We start from the raw sequence: 14,704 nt of genomic DNA, 5'->3' as shown, positions 1-14,704 counted from the left end.
AACCACCTGTTGTTCTCAGCCAATGCTGCCATCTCATACACCCTGCTTGATGTGGTGGTAAGAAGGCAGGTGCTCCTGGCACGGTGGCTTTGGTCAGGTCTCCTAGATCCCTGGAGTTTTGGCATGTTACTTGTCTGGCTCTGAAGTAACTCCCTCACTGTTGGAGCCTTGGCTGGCTGGCCCTGTTGCAGAGTTAGTGTGGTTCGAAAGTAAAGTGTATTAGACGTTTTGATGTGAGTGAGGCAAGGTTCTTGGGCAGGTAGACAAATAGGAGAGGCCCTTTCCAACTTTTTATTGTGATTTAGATGTGTCCACTTACTTTGACACAAAAAGCTATGTTCTTGTTGGCTGCCTGCTTTCATACATTACAGTCGAATAGTGTTTTGTATGCATAGTCAGTGCATCAGAGACCAGGTCGTTGACGTGTTCACTATCCCTCTGTCTGTTGTTGGTGCTGCAATTCTTTTCATTTCGCTGCCAGACGAGGTCATTAATCACCAAGTCAAACAGCAGTCAGACAAGACATCAGGAGGAGAGGTAACAAGCCCCTGTCAAGAACTGATCAGTCACAACCAAGAAGGGGAGAGGAAAATAAAAAACGAAGGAACAAGCGAAGACGGGAAAGAAAAATGCATCTGTTCATTGAATATGTATGTGACTTTGCCAGCCAGGTCTAAACCTGTTCAAATGAAACTGTTTTTGCCAGCCAGGTCTAAACTTGTATAAATGAAACTGTTGTTAAGCCAAATTAGAAAGCATCCATATTTTCTCGAGGGGAGAAGGGAGGGGGAGAGAGGAGGGAGAGAGAGGGAATGGAAGAAAGGGAAAGGTGCGAGTGTCTGGGGATCTCATTATAGCAATGTTTCTTTATGTGGAGGTTTGGTGATGAATGGCGATCATTAATTCCTCTGCCCAGATCGAGAGGCGTTCCTCGGGACAGAGAGCGGAGAGCAATTCTTCAGTCTGTGTGTGGTACTTAGCAGTGATAATGTGCCCTACCACCTGACATGCAATATCCCCACAGGATACTAGCCAAACATCAGCATCCAACTATCCTCATCCCCAGCTAAAGTCTGACTAGAGAGCTTGGTAAACGTCTGGTGCTAACGTAGGTCACCATGTATAAAGTATATCAGAGACTAGAGAGCTTGGTAAACGTCTGGTGCTAACGTAGGTCACCATGTATAAAGTATATCAGAGACTAGAGAGCTTGGTAAACGTCTGGTGCTAACGTAGGTCACCATGTATAAAGTATATCAGAGACTAGAGAGCTTGGTAAACGTCTGGTGCTAACGTAGGTCACCATGTATAAAGTATATCAGAGACTAGTCCTCCTAGCTACTCTGTTATCATTCTCTATTCCAAGGGTTTCTTATTCAATAGAAGACTGATGCTTTTAATCTTTTCATGGCTTTTTCAGATCTCAATACTTCGTTTATTTGATGCAGTGTTTCCAACCTTTTATTCAATATAGTAATGGATTTGTATTTTATTGCTTTTGTTATACAGCATTCCTGACAATTTGTGTGTGTGTGGGGCAGGTTCTTCCTCTAGAGAACCAGATGAAGGAACCGAAGCGGTTCCCTGTGGCTCTAAACATCGGGATGGGCATCACCATCGTCCTCTACGTTGTCTGGGCTACCTCCACTTTGGTGACAACGTCAAAGGAAGCATAACCCTTAACCTTCCTCATAACGCATGGTAAGCACCATCACATAAACAGGAACATGGTGTATAGCTTACTGGGGGGGAGAGAGAGAGAGAACTAATCCAATTCCATAATGCTGTGGGACACGGTGTTTGTTAGTGGAAGCGGTATAGGTGGCTGGCATTTAAATGAGCCCGTTGTAAAGAGAGCTATAAACAAATTGACCTGCTCTGCTTCTGAGTAAAAGGTTTCTCTGATGCTGTAGAATACAGAGAGGTTAGGGCAGCCATTTCAGTAGTATGGAGCAGTGCTGACATGGTGAAGGTATTAAGTGGGGTTATAGTTTTTGTTTGTGGGGCGCTATTTTCAAACCCCACGGAACCTCTGTAATCAAAAGGTTGGCAATGCTAACAATTACATGTAGAATCCAATAGCAAATGCTAACAAGCACAATGTGAACATGTTATGCAGTCTCTGATAAAGTATTTGCTGGACAGACATCCCCCCCCAAAAAATGTTACTCACAGTTTTCTGCACTCACAAACCTATATTGGACAGCAAGGATGTTGATTCAGGAGGGGGTTCTCTTCTATTACCAAGAAAAGCTTGTTTTTCAAAGAAGCTAACCACTTAGCTAGATAACTAGCTACTAAATTAGCAAACCAAATGCCAAACTGCAAATAGCATTTAGCACTTTTTAGACTGTTAATAGTTATGAGATATCTAGTTGGCAAACATTTAAAGTTGTGAATTCCATAGTGTAACTAGGTGAACTCCTCCCTTTCTGCATCCTTTGACTCTCTATGCCCCCTATCCTCCCAACTCGGTCCTCCCTGCCTGCTTCGTGGCTTGACGACTCATTGCGAGCTCACAGAACAGGGCTCCGGGCAGCCGAGCGGAAATGGAGGAAAACTAGCCTCCCTGCGGACCTGGCATCTTTTCACTCCCTCCTCTCTACATTTTCTTCCTCTGTTTCTGCTGCTAAAGCCACTTTCTACCACTCTAAATTCCAAGCATCTGCCTCTAACCCTAGGAAGCTCTTTGCCACCTTCTCCTCCCTCCTGAATCCTCCTCCCCCTCCCCCCTCCTCCCTCTCTGCGGATGACTTCGTCAACCATTTTGAAAAGAAGGTTGACGACATCCGATCCTCGTTTGTTATGTCGAACGACACCGCTGGTCCTGCTCACATTGCCCTACCCTATGTTTTGACCTCTTTCTCCCCTCTCTCTCCAGATGAAATCTTGTGGCTTGTGACGGCCGGCCGCCCAACAACCTGCCCGCTTGACCCTATCCCCTCCTCTCTTCTCCAGACCATTTCCGGAGACCTTCTCCCTTACCTCACCTCGCTCATCAACTCATCCTTGACCGCTGGCTACGTCCCTTCCGTCTTCAAGAGAGCGAGAGTTGCACCCCTTCTCAAAAAACCTACATTCGATCCCTCTGATGTCAACAACTACAGACCAGTATCCCTTCTTTATTTTCTCTCCAAAACTCTTGAGCGTGCCATCCTTGGCCAGCTCTCTTGCTATCTCTCTCAGAATGACCTTCTTGATCCAAATCAGTCAGGTTTCAAGACTGGTCATTCAACTGAGACTGCTCTTCTCTGTGTCATGGAGGCTCTCCGCATTGCTAGAGCTAACTCTCTCTCCTCTGCTCTCATCCTTCTAGACCTATCTGTTGCCTTTGATACTGTGAACCATCAGATCCTCCTCTCCACCCTCTCCGAGTTGGGCATCTCCGGCGCGGCTCACTCTTGGATTGCGTCCTACCTGACAGGTCGCTCCTACCAGGTGGCGTGGCGAGAATCCGTCTCCGCACCACGTGCTCTCACCACTGGTGTCCCCCAGGGCTCAGTTCTAGGCCCTCTCTTATTCTCGCTATACACCAAGTCACTTGGCTCTGTCATATCCTCACATGGTCTCTCCTATCATTGCTACTCAGACGACACACAATTCATCTTCTCCTTTCCCCCTTCTGATAACCAGGTGGCGAATCGCATCTCTGCATGTCTGGCAGACATATCAGTGTGGATGGCGGATCACCACCTCAAGCTGAACCTCGGCAAGACGGAGCTGCTCTTCCTACCGGAGAAGGACTGCCCGTTCCATGATCTCGCCATCACGGTTGACAACTACATTGTGTCCTCCTCCCAGAGTGCTAAGAGACTTGGTGTGACCCTGGACAACACCCTGTCGTTCTCCGCTAACATCAAGGCGGTGACCCGATCCTGTAGGTTCATGCTCTACAACATTCGCAGAGTACGACCCTGCCTTACACAGGAAGCGGCGCAGGTCCTAATCCAGGCACTTGTCATCTCCCGTCTGGATTACTGCAACTCGCTGTTGGCGGGGCTCCCTGCCTGTGCCATTAAACCCCTACAACTCATACAGAACGCCGCAGCCCGTCTGGTGTTCAACCTTCCCAAGTTCTCTCACGTCACCCCGCTCCTCCGCACACTCCACTGGCTTCCAGTTGAAGCTCGCATCTGCTACAAGACCATGGTGCTTGCCTACGGAGCTGTGAGGGGAACGGCACCTCCGTACCTTCAGGCTCTGATCAGTCCCGACATCCAAACAAGGGCACTGTGTTCATCCACCTCTGGCCTGCTGGCCCCCCTACCTCTGCGGAAGCACTGTTCCCGCTCAGCCCAGTCAAAACTTTTTGCTGCTCTGGCACCCCAATGGTGGAACAAGCTCCCTCAAGACGCCAGGACAGCGGAGTCAATCACCACCTTCCGGAGACACCTGAAACCCCACCTCTTTAAGGAATACCTGGGATAGGATAAAGTATTCCTTCTAACCCACCCCCCCACCCTCCCCCCCAAAAAAGATATAGATGTACTATTGTAAAGTGGTTGTTCCACTGGATATCATAAGGTGAATGCACCAATTTGTAAGTCGCTCTGGATAAGAGCGTCTGCTAAATGACGTAAATGTAAATGTAAATGCAAGTATCGATCGCCCTGCGTTTTATTATTATTAGCTCGTCGTGTCGATTTTAATATTAAGGAATATTTAACTTTCTCTGGTCATAGGAACAACATGAATTTGTGCATGAGGCAGATGCGGTGTGACTCGAGTTTCACCATCAGGTGGAAGACTGTCCCCTCTCTCTGGTCAGTATCACCAGAGGAAAGGAAGGAGAAAGCAGGGACCGTGAGAGGCGGTTGGGAAAAATAGTTTTGAATGGTCATCCAACTCGTAATTCCAAGTCGGAAACTCGGGTATCTTTCTAGAGCTCCGACTTTTCGACCTGAAGATCACTGACGTGGTGTTGTGACCTCGTTGACCATCAGATGCAGGAACCATCAGTCCAGTAAAATAAAAAAGCATTTTTTTTAAATTCATGATCCACAGTGCCTCACAAGTGCTAAACCAACTGATCTATTTTGTTATCAAAGCTCGAGTTTTGAAATATAATATGGTCTGATTAACAATATTGGCAGGACAATCATATAGCCAATATGCTCCGATAATGTAGTAGGCCTTACTGCCCAAACCTCATTCCTACAAAACTATTTGTGTGAGGTTAATGTAAAATCTGAGCAGTAGATTTTGACTGCGAAAGTGATCTTGACTCAGAAATGGTTGGTGACCACTGTATTATAATATTGTTTTTTGTATCTCAAAATCATTGTATTGTGTTTAACCATAAAAATCTAAATAAAAATTATTCAAATCTAAAAGATAAAATTAAACCAGAGAGCATCCTTAGATAATGGGAAAAGGCCGCACTTGACTGTTGCACCTGAATCATTCCCATGGTGAATGGCTTGGCCCGCTACGCTATGAAACCACACACTATTGCAGACTTCGATATTACCGGCCGCAATTGATATGGTGAAAACAATGTGTGGGGAGGCAGAGGCACAGAAACTCACATCAATACCTTTGTTAGATAACACTGTTAAACAAATAATTTATGCTATTGCTAGCAATCAAGAGGAAACTCGTACTGAACAACTCGAACTCCTCAGCTCATGCTGTCCAAATGGGTGTTAGTTGTGCGGGCCGAGATGCCTATGCATTGACTTTTGTTCGCTATACTGTACATGTCGGGGTATGCTATTCACGAGGACATATTGTTCTGTCTCACGATTCCCGAGCATGAATCTGCACAGGGGATGTTCAGTGTGCTGCGTGGCTATATTGATGAAAAACACATTCCATAGGGGATGTTCAGTGGGCTGCGTGGCTATATTGATGAAAACACATTCCATAGGGGATGTTCAGTGGGCTGCGTGGCTATATTGATGAAAACACATTCCATAGGGGATGTTCAGTGGGCTGCGTGGCTATATTGATGAAAACACATTCCATAGGGGATGTTCAGTGTGCTGCGTGGCTGTATTGATGAAAAACACATTCCATAGGGGATGTTCAGTGGGCTGCGTGGCTGTATTGATGAAAAACACATTCCATAGGGGATGTTTAGTGGGCTGCGTGGCTGTATTGATGAAAAACACATTCCATTTTAGATTTTTTTTATTTCGCCTTTATTTAACCAGGTAGGCTAGTTGAGAACAAGTTCTCATTTACAACTGCGACCTGGCCAAGATAAAGTGAAGCAGTGCGACAGAAACAACAACAGAGTTACATGGAATAAACAAACATACTAGGAACAACATGAAAAGACTACACAATAGGAAAAAAATAAAGTCTATACAGTGTGTGCAAATGGAATGAGGAGGTATGGAAATAAATAGGCCATAGTAGCAAAGTAATTACAATTTAGCAGATTAACACTGGAGTGATAGATGAGCAGATGATGATGAGCAGATGATGGAGTGTAAGTAGTGATACTGGTGTGCAAAAGAGCAGCAAAGTAAATAAAAAAAATATGGGGATGAGGTAGGTAGATTGGGTGGGCTATTTACAGATGGACTATATATCGGTTAGCTGCTCAGATAGCTGATGTTTAAAGTTAGTGAGGGAAATGTAAGTCTCCAGCTTCAGTGATTTTTGCAATTCGTTCCAGTCACTGGAAGGAAAGGCAGCCAAAGGAGGTGTTGGCTTTGGGGATGACCAGTGAGATATACCTGCTGGAGCGTGTGCTACGGGTGGGTGTTGTTATTGTGACCAGTGAGCTGAGAAAAGGCGGAGCTTTACCTAGCATAGACTTGTAGATGACCTGGAGCCAGTGGGTCTGGCGACGAATATGTAGCGAGGGCCAGCCGACTAGAGCATACAGGTCGCAGTGGTGGGTGGTATAAGGCGCTTTGGTAACAAAACGGATGGCACTGTGATAGACTGCATCCAGTTTGCTGAGTAGAGTTTTGGAAGCTATTTTGTAGATGACATCGCCGAAGTCGAGGATCGGTAGGATAGTCAGTTTTACTAGGGTAAGTTTGGCGGCGTGAGTGAAGGAGGCTTTGTTGCAAAATAGAAAGCCGATTCTAGATTTGATTTTGGATTGGAGATGTTTGATATGAGTCTGGAAGGAGAGTTTACAGTCTAGCCAGACACCTAGGTATTTGTAGTTATCCACGTATTCTAGGTCAGAACCGTCCAGAGTAGTGATGCTAGTTGGGCGGGCGGGTGCGGGCAGCGAACGGTTGAAGAGCATGCATTTGGTTTTGCTAGCGTTTAAGAGCAGTTGGTGGCCACGGAAGGAGTGTTGTATGGCATTGAAGCTCGTTTGGAGGTTAGTTAACACAGTGTCCAAAGAAGGGCCAGATGTATTCAGAATAGTGTCGTCTGTGTAGAGGTGGATCAGGGAATCACCCGCAGCAAGAGCGATGATATATATCGTTGATATATACATCTGGCCCTCCTTTGGACACTGTGTTAACTAACCTACAAACGAGCTTCAATGCCATACAACACTCCATAGGGGATGTTCAGTGGGCTGCGTGGCTATATTGATGAAAAACACATTCCATAGGGAATGTTCAGTGGGCTGCGTGGCTATATTGATGAAAAACACATTCCATAGGGGATGTTCAGTGGGCTGCGTGGCTATATTGATGAAAAACACATTCCATAGGGGATGTTCAGTGGGCTGCGTGGCTATATTGATGAAAAACACATTCCATAGGGGATGTTCAGTGGGCTGCGTGGCTATATTGATGAAAAACACATTCCATAGGGGATGTTCAGTGTGCTGCGTGTCTATATTGATGAAAAACACATTCCATGGTGGGCTTGTGCATAGATGGGGTTCCATCTATGGCGGGTAGGCCTCTGCTGTGATCCTGGCTCAGCTGAAATGCCTGTAAGTGAAATTGAACAATTGATCGAGCTGTAATGTGACTGAATGCATTCACGGGTCACTGTGGAGGAGTTTTGGTTTCTGACTCAAAGGCAAAACCCTGCCATCTCCCTCTGAGCATTAATTCCACATTCAAAACAACTGAGAACTCTCAACTAGAAACTCGGAAATCTCCGACTTCAGTGCGTTCAAGACAATTGGGAACTCGAAAAGAAAACGAGCTTTCACTTGGGAGAAAAAAAGTTTTGAATGGTCATCCACCTCGGAATTCCAACTTGGGAACTCTGGCATCTTTCTAGAGCTCGACTTTCCGACCTTCTAGAGCTCGACTTTCAGACTCACGTCATGATTTGACCTCATATTTTTCAGAGTTCCAAGTACTTGTACCCTTCGCCAGCTCATATGTGTGAAGCTGGGTTTAGTGCTCCCGTCTATATTAAAACAAAATATTGGCTGTTAATTACATAATTGTTTTCACATGGCTGGGGTTGCAAGAATTTTCAGTTATCAAAATGGGGTTGTGGGCCAAAAAGGTTTGTACTAGAGGTCGACCGATTAACTTGTTATGGATAGGGGGCAGTATTTTCACGGCTGGATAAAAAACGTACCCGATTTAATCAGATTATTACTCCTGCCCAGAAACTAGAATATGCATATAATTATTAGCTTTGGATAGAAAACACTCCAAAGTTTCTAAAACTGTTTGAATGGTGTCTGTGAGTATAACAGAACTCATTTGGCAGGCCAAAACCTGAGAAGATTCCTTACAGGAAGTGCCCTCTCTGACCATTTCTTGGCCTTCTACACTCTCTTTATTGAAAACTGAGGATCTCTGCTGTAACGTGACACTTCCTACGTCTCCCATAGGCTCTCAGAAGGCGGCAGAACGGTGAATGATGACTTTGCAGGCCATGGCTGAAAAACAGTAGCGCATTTGGATAGTGGTCGATCTGAGAACAATGAGACTGGGGGCGTGTGCACGAGCCGACACCATGTTTTTATTTTCAGTCTTTGAACGAAAACAACGACTCCCGGTCGGAATATTATCGCTTTTTTACGAGAAAAATCGCATAAAAATGGATTTTAAACAGCGTTTGACATGCTTCGAAGTACGGTAATGTAATATTTTGAATTTTTTTGTCACGAAACGCGCCGGGCGCGTCACCCTTCGTCACCCTTCGGATAGTGTCTTGAACGCACAACAAAACTGCGCTATTTGGATATAACTATGGATTATTTGGAACCAAAACAACATTTGTTATTGAAGTAGAAGTCCTGGGAGTGCATTCCGACAAAGAACAGCAAAGGTAATCCAATTTTTCTTATAGTAAATCTGAGTTTGGTGAGGGCCAAAATGTCAAAATAGCTAGCCCGTGATGGCGAGCTATCTACTCAGAATATTGCAAAATGTGCTTTCACCGAAAACCTATTTTAAAATCGGACATAGCGATTGCATAAAGGAGGTCTGTATCTATAATTCTTAAAATAATTGTTATGTTTTTTGTGAACGTTTATCGTGAGTAATTTAGTAAATTCACCGGAAGTTTCGGTGGGTATGCTAGTTCTGAACGTCACATGCTAATGTAAAAAGCTGTTTTTTGATATAAATATGAACTTGATTGAACAAAACATGTATGTATTGTGTAACATAATGTCCTAGGAGTGCCATCTGATGAAGATCATCAAAGGTTAGTGCTGCATTTAGCTGTGGTTTTGTTTTTTTGTGACATTATATGCTAGCTTGAAAAATGGGTGTCTGATTGTTTCTGGCTGGGTACTCTGCTGACATAATCTAATGTTTTGCTTTCGCTGTAAAGCCTTTTTGAAATCGGGCAGTGTGGTTATATAAAGGAGAGTCTTGTCTTTAAAATGGTGTAAAATAGTCATATGTTTGAAAAATGGAAGTTTTCGGATTTTCGAGGACTTTGTATTTCGCGCCGCGCCCATCATTGGATATTGGAGCAGGTGTTCTGCTAGCGGAACGTCTAGATGTAAGAGGTTATTAACCAGCATGGCCGATTTTAATTAGGGCCAATTTCAAGTTTTCATAACAATCGGTAATCGGCCTTTTTGGATGCCGATTATGGCTGATTACATTGCAATCCATGAGGAAACTGCGTGGCAGTTATACGAGTACAGCATCAAAGGACCTTGTGGCTGCAAAGAGCCAAGGTTAGTTGCTAGCTAGCATTTAAACTTATCTTATAAAAAACAATCAATCTTCACATAATCACTAGTTAACTACACATGGTTGATGATATTACTAGGTTAACTAGCTTGTCCTGCGTTGCATATAATCAATACGGTGCCTGTTAATTTATCATCAAATCACAGCCTACTTCAACTTTGCCAAACGGGTGATGATTTAACAAAAGCGCATTGCTGAAAAAAAACACTATCTTTGCACAAATGTACGTGACCATAAATATCAATGCCGTTCTTAAAATCAATACACAGAAGTATATATTTTTTAAACCTGCATATTTAGTTAAAAGAAATTCATGTTAGCAGGCAATATTATCTATGGAAATTGTGTCTCTTCTCTTGTTTTCAGTACAAGCAGAGTCAGGGTATATACAACAGTTTGGGCCGCCTGGCTCGTTGCGAACTGTGAACTAACTTGCCAGAATTGTACATAATTATGACATAACATTGAAGGTTGTGCAATGTAACAGCAATATCTACACTTAGGGTTGCCACCCATTTGATAAAATACGGAACGGTTCTGTATTTCACTGAAAGAATAAACGTTTTGTTTTCTAAATGATAGTTTCCGGATTTCACCATATTAATGACCAAAGGCTCGAATTTCTGTGTTTATTATATTATAATTAAGTCTGATTTGATAGAGCAGTCTGACTGAGCGGTGGTAGGAAGCAGCAGGCTTGTAAGCATTCATTCAAACAGCACTTTACTGCGTTTGCAAGCAACTCTTAGCAATGCTTGATGCATTGCACTGTTTATGACTTCAAGCCTATCAACTCCCGAGATTAGGCTGGTAATACTAAAGTGCCTATAAGAACATCCAATAGTCAAAGGTATATGAAATACAAATGGTATAGAGAGAAATAGTCGACTCGTCATAATTCCTATAATAACTACAACCTAAAACTTCTTAACTGGGAATATTGAACCACCAGCTTTCATATGTTCTCATGTTCTGAGCAAGGAACTTAAACGTTAGCTTTTTTACATGGCACATATTGCACTTTTACTTTCTTCTCCAACACTGTATTTTTGCGTTTTTTAAGCCAAATTTAACATGTTTCATTATTTATTTGAGACCTAATAAATAAAATCTATCTATTATATGAAGTTAAAATAAAAGTGTTCATTCAGTATTGTTGTAATTGTCATTATTACAAATATACATATAAAAATCAGTCGATTTTAATCGGCATTCGTCTTTTTTGGTCCTCCAATAATCGGTATCGGCGTTGAAAAATCATAATCGGTCGACCTCTAGTTTGTACCCCTGAGCTATAGCCTACTCTGTTTAATTGAGACCACACACACCTGATCTTGCATGTATGGCTACTGAAGTTGAAGTAGCAGGAATGATGAGAGCGGACTTTTGCAGTTTCTCTTGAGACACATTTTGTATATAGGATATAGCCCACCTTTTTTGGGGGACGATTTGCAGACAGAGACAAATAAATGGGTAATCGATATTTATTGAAAATGAAAAGACACAATGCTCGCTTACCATGGTAGTCTATGTGCACGTTGTGCCTTTTCAATGATGATAAATGTTTTTGATTGCACCTCAACTCGCGTTGGTTGAGGACCCTCCTCTTCTCAATATTTATTGAAAATAAAAAGGCACAATGCTCGCTTACCATGGTAGTCTATGTGCACGTTGTGCCTTTTCATTGATGATAAATGTTTTTGATTGCACCTCAACTCGTGTTGGTTGAGTACCCTCCTCTTCTCAATATTTTTTTTGACACTGTAGTAAACCTTGGAAAGATAACTGGCTGGTGATTCTCTGCCCATGCATGCCTACTCTATTATATTGTCACAACACATGAAGGGTGCACTTTACCTCGCTCTCCCAACTAGGAGAGGAGAGGTAGGCTACTTAACTTGAAGCAGTGAATTCTGAGATTCTGTGAATAATGAGACAAATATATTAATAAAATAGGGAGGTCTGGGCTAACACATGCAAAGCTTAGAGACAACCGTTTCCAAATGATCTACGGGACCAAAAAGATAATTAATCCCAAAGTTTTCTGTCTGACCGCCTGATCCCAATCGCAGTGTCAGGATCACAGGTCTTCTATATTACTGTATGTATGGCCCAGCTCAGTGTAACATGCCCATGCCCAGACCAGGTATGCTATGGTGAAGCCATGGTGAGGTTTGTCACTCGGGAAGTGAGGAAGAAGAAATGTGCTTTAATTGCCACAGTTGTTTGGGTCTCATTTAATAAATCAGCAGGCCCAAATGTAATTAGACTGAGGGGAGACTAGCGTTACATCTTTCAGGTGATTGATGACTGCACATTTCATTATCCTTCATTTTTGATAAATGCAGCTTCATCAAGTGCCAGCCAGACCTCTCTCTCTCACACACACACACACACACACTTTTGTATTTCTATCCTTGTGGGGACCAAATCATTAATTCCCATCCAAAATCCTAATTTCCCCAACCCAAATGTAAGCCTTAACCTTAACCAAAAATCCTAACCTTAACCATATACCCTAACCCTAAAACTACACCTAACCCTAAACCTAACCCGTAACCCTAAAATAGGCTTTTTCCTTGTGAGGACTAACAAAATGTCCCCAATTTTCCTTGTTTTACTATCCTTGTAAGGACTTCTGCTCCCCACAAGGTTTGTTAAACAAAAACACAGACACACACACATATACACACACATGCAAGGGCGTAGGCACACACACACGCAAGAGCACACAAACACATGCAAGCACACAAACACTAGCATCCAAGTACACTCACCCTCACCTTGGCGTGAACTTGCGACAGCTTTTGTAAAGATGATATTTGCGAAAATGTTCATTCCCCCCAAGATGCCCCATGCCTGCATAAAAATGATGAGTATGAGATTCTCCATTTTTCACTGCCAAGACAAATGGTATCTGTATCCCACTTTAAAGATGGAGAAAGTGGTAAGAGAAGACTACCCACTGGGCACAGATGTCATTTCAACATCTAGTTTTGATTTACATTTGGTTGAGTTGCCAACTAACGTGAAATCAACACAAAATGTCAGTCATGTCATTGGATTTATGTTAAAAGTTTGGTGAAAAAAAAAATGAAATTCCTTTTAATTCCTTTTTGCAAATACAATCAGTTTTCCACATTAATTTAACATTATAACATAGATTTTCTTTCTATGATGTGGGAAGTGGAAATGTAGTGCATGGATCATACCTGCGGGTACCAGATAACTAGCTGCCATTGCTTGCATGCATGCTGAACAGGAGCCAAGATGGAGAGGCTTTTCAGTGGCGGCCACTGGAGAAACACAATGGAGCGTGCAACTGGCGTTTAGAGTGGCTCTGCTGCTTGTCTATTCCCCATGCAGAAATGATGAGCTCCTGTCCTCAGTCTGGTGTATACCATGAGTCTCTCGCTCTGGCCAATGCAGTGGGTGATATTACCTCTCCCTCCTCGCTCCATTTGGTCTTCCTCCTCACTCCCTTCCTCCTTGCTCCATTTAGTCGTTCTCCTCGCTCCATTTTGTCTTCCTCCTCTCTCCCTTCCTCCTCGCTCCATTTTGTCTTCCTCCACGCTCCATTTTGTCTTCCTCCTCTCTCCCTTCCTCCTCGCTCCATTTTGTCTTCCTCCTCACTCCATTTTGTCTTCCTCCTCCCTCCCTTCCTCCTCGCTCCATTTTGTGTTCCTCCTCGCTTCATTTTGTCTTCCTCCTCAATCCATTTTGTCTTCCTCCTCTCTCCCTTCCTCCTCACTCCATTTTGTCTTCCTCCTCTCTCCCTTCCTCCTCGCTCCATTTTGTCTTCCTCCTCACTCCATTTTGTCTTCCTCCTCACTCCATTTAGTCTTCCTCCTCTCTCCCTTCCTCCTCGCTCCATTTTGTCTTCCTCCTCACTCCCTTCCTCCTCACTCAATTTTGTCTTCCTCGCACCCTTCCTCCTCGCTCCATTTTGTCTTCCTCCTCTCTCCCTTCCTCCTCGCTCCATTTTGTCTTCCTCCTCAATCCATTTTGTCTTCCTCCTCTCTCCCTTCCTCCTCTCTCCATTTTGTCTTCCTCCTCACTCCATTTTGTCTTCCTCCTCACTCCATTTTGTGTTCCTCCTCTCTCCCTTCCTCCTCGCTCCATTTTGTCTTCCTCCTCTCTCCCTTCCTCCTCACTCCATTTTGGCTTCCTCCTCTCTCCCTACCTCCTCGCTCCATTTTGTCTTCCTCCTCTCTCCCTTTCTCCTCACTCCATTTTGTCTTCCTCCTCTCTCCCTTCCTCCTCGCTCCATTTTGTCTTCCTCCTCTCTCCCTTCCTCCTCGCTCCATTTTGTCTTCCTCCTCTCCCTTCCTCCTCGCTCCATTTTGTCTTCCTCCTCACTCCATTTTGTCTTCCTCCTCACTCCATTTTGTCTTCCTCCTCACTCCATTTTGTCTTCCTCCTCACTCCATTTTGTGTTCCTCCTCTCTCTCTTCCTCCTCACTCCCTCCTCTCTCCCTTCCTCCTCGCTCCATTTTGTCTTCCTCCTCGCTCCATTTTGTCTTCCTCCTCGCTCCATTTTGTCTTCCTCCTCACTCCATTTTGTGTTCCTCCTCTCTCTCTTCCTCCTCACTCCCTCCTCGCTGTCTTCCTCCTCGCTCCATTTTGTCTTCCTCCTCTCTCTCTTCCTCCTCACTCCC

The 14,704-nt window shown here is 43.9% G+C and overlaps 1 pseudogene; it reads left to right on the top strand.

Moving 5' to 3' along the window:
* Positions 1-14,704, top strand: part of LOC106613148 (proton-coupled amino acid transporter 4-like) — a 439,980-nt pseudogene that overhangs the window by 133,022 nt on the left and 292,254 nt on the right.

This window comes from Salmo salar, chromosome ssa09 (assembly GCF_905237065.1).
Source record: "Salmo salar chromosome ssa09, Ssal_v3.1, whole genome shotgun sequence".
Classification (NCBI taxonomy): Eukaryota; Metazoa; Chordata; class Actinopteri; order Salmoniformes; family Salmonidae; genus Salmo; species Salmo salar.
Note: the sequence above shows the minus strand (reverse complement) of the source record. Positions and strands in the feature narration are given on the sequence as shown.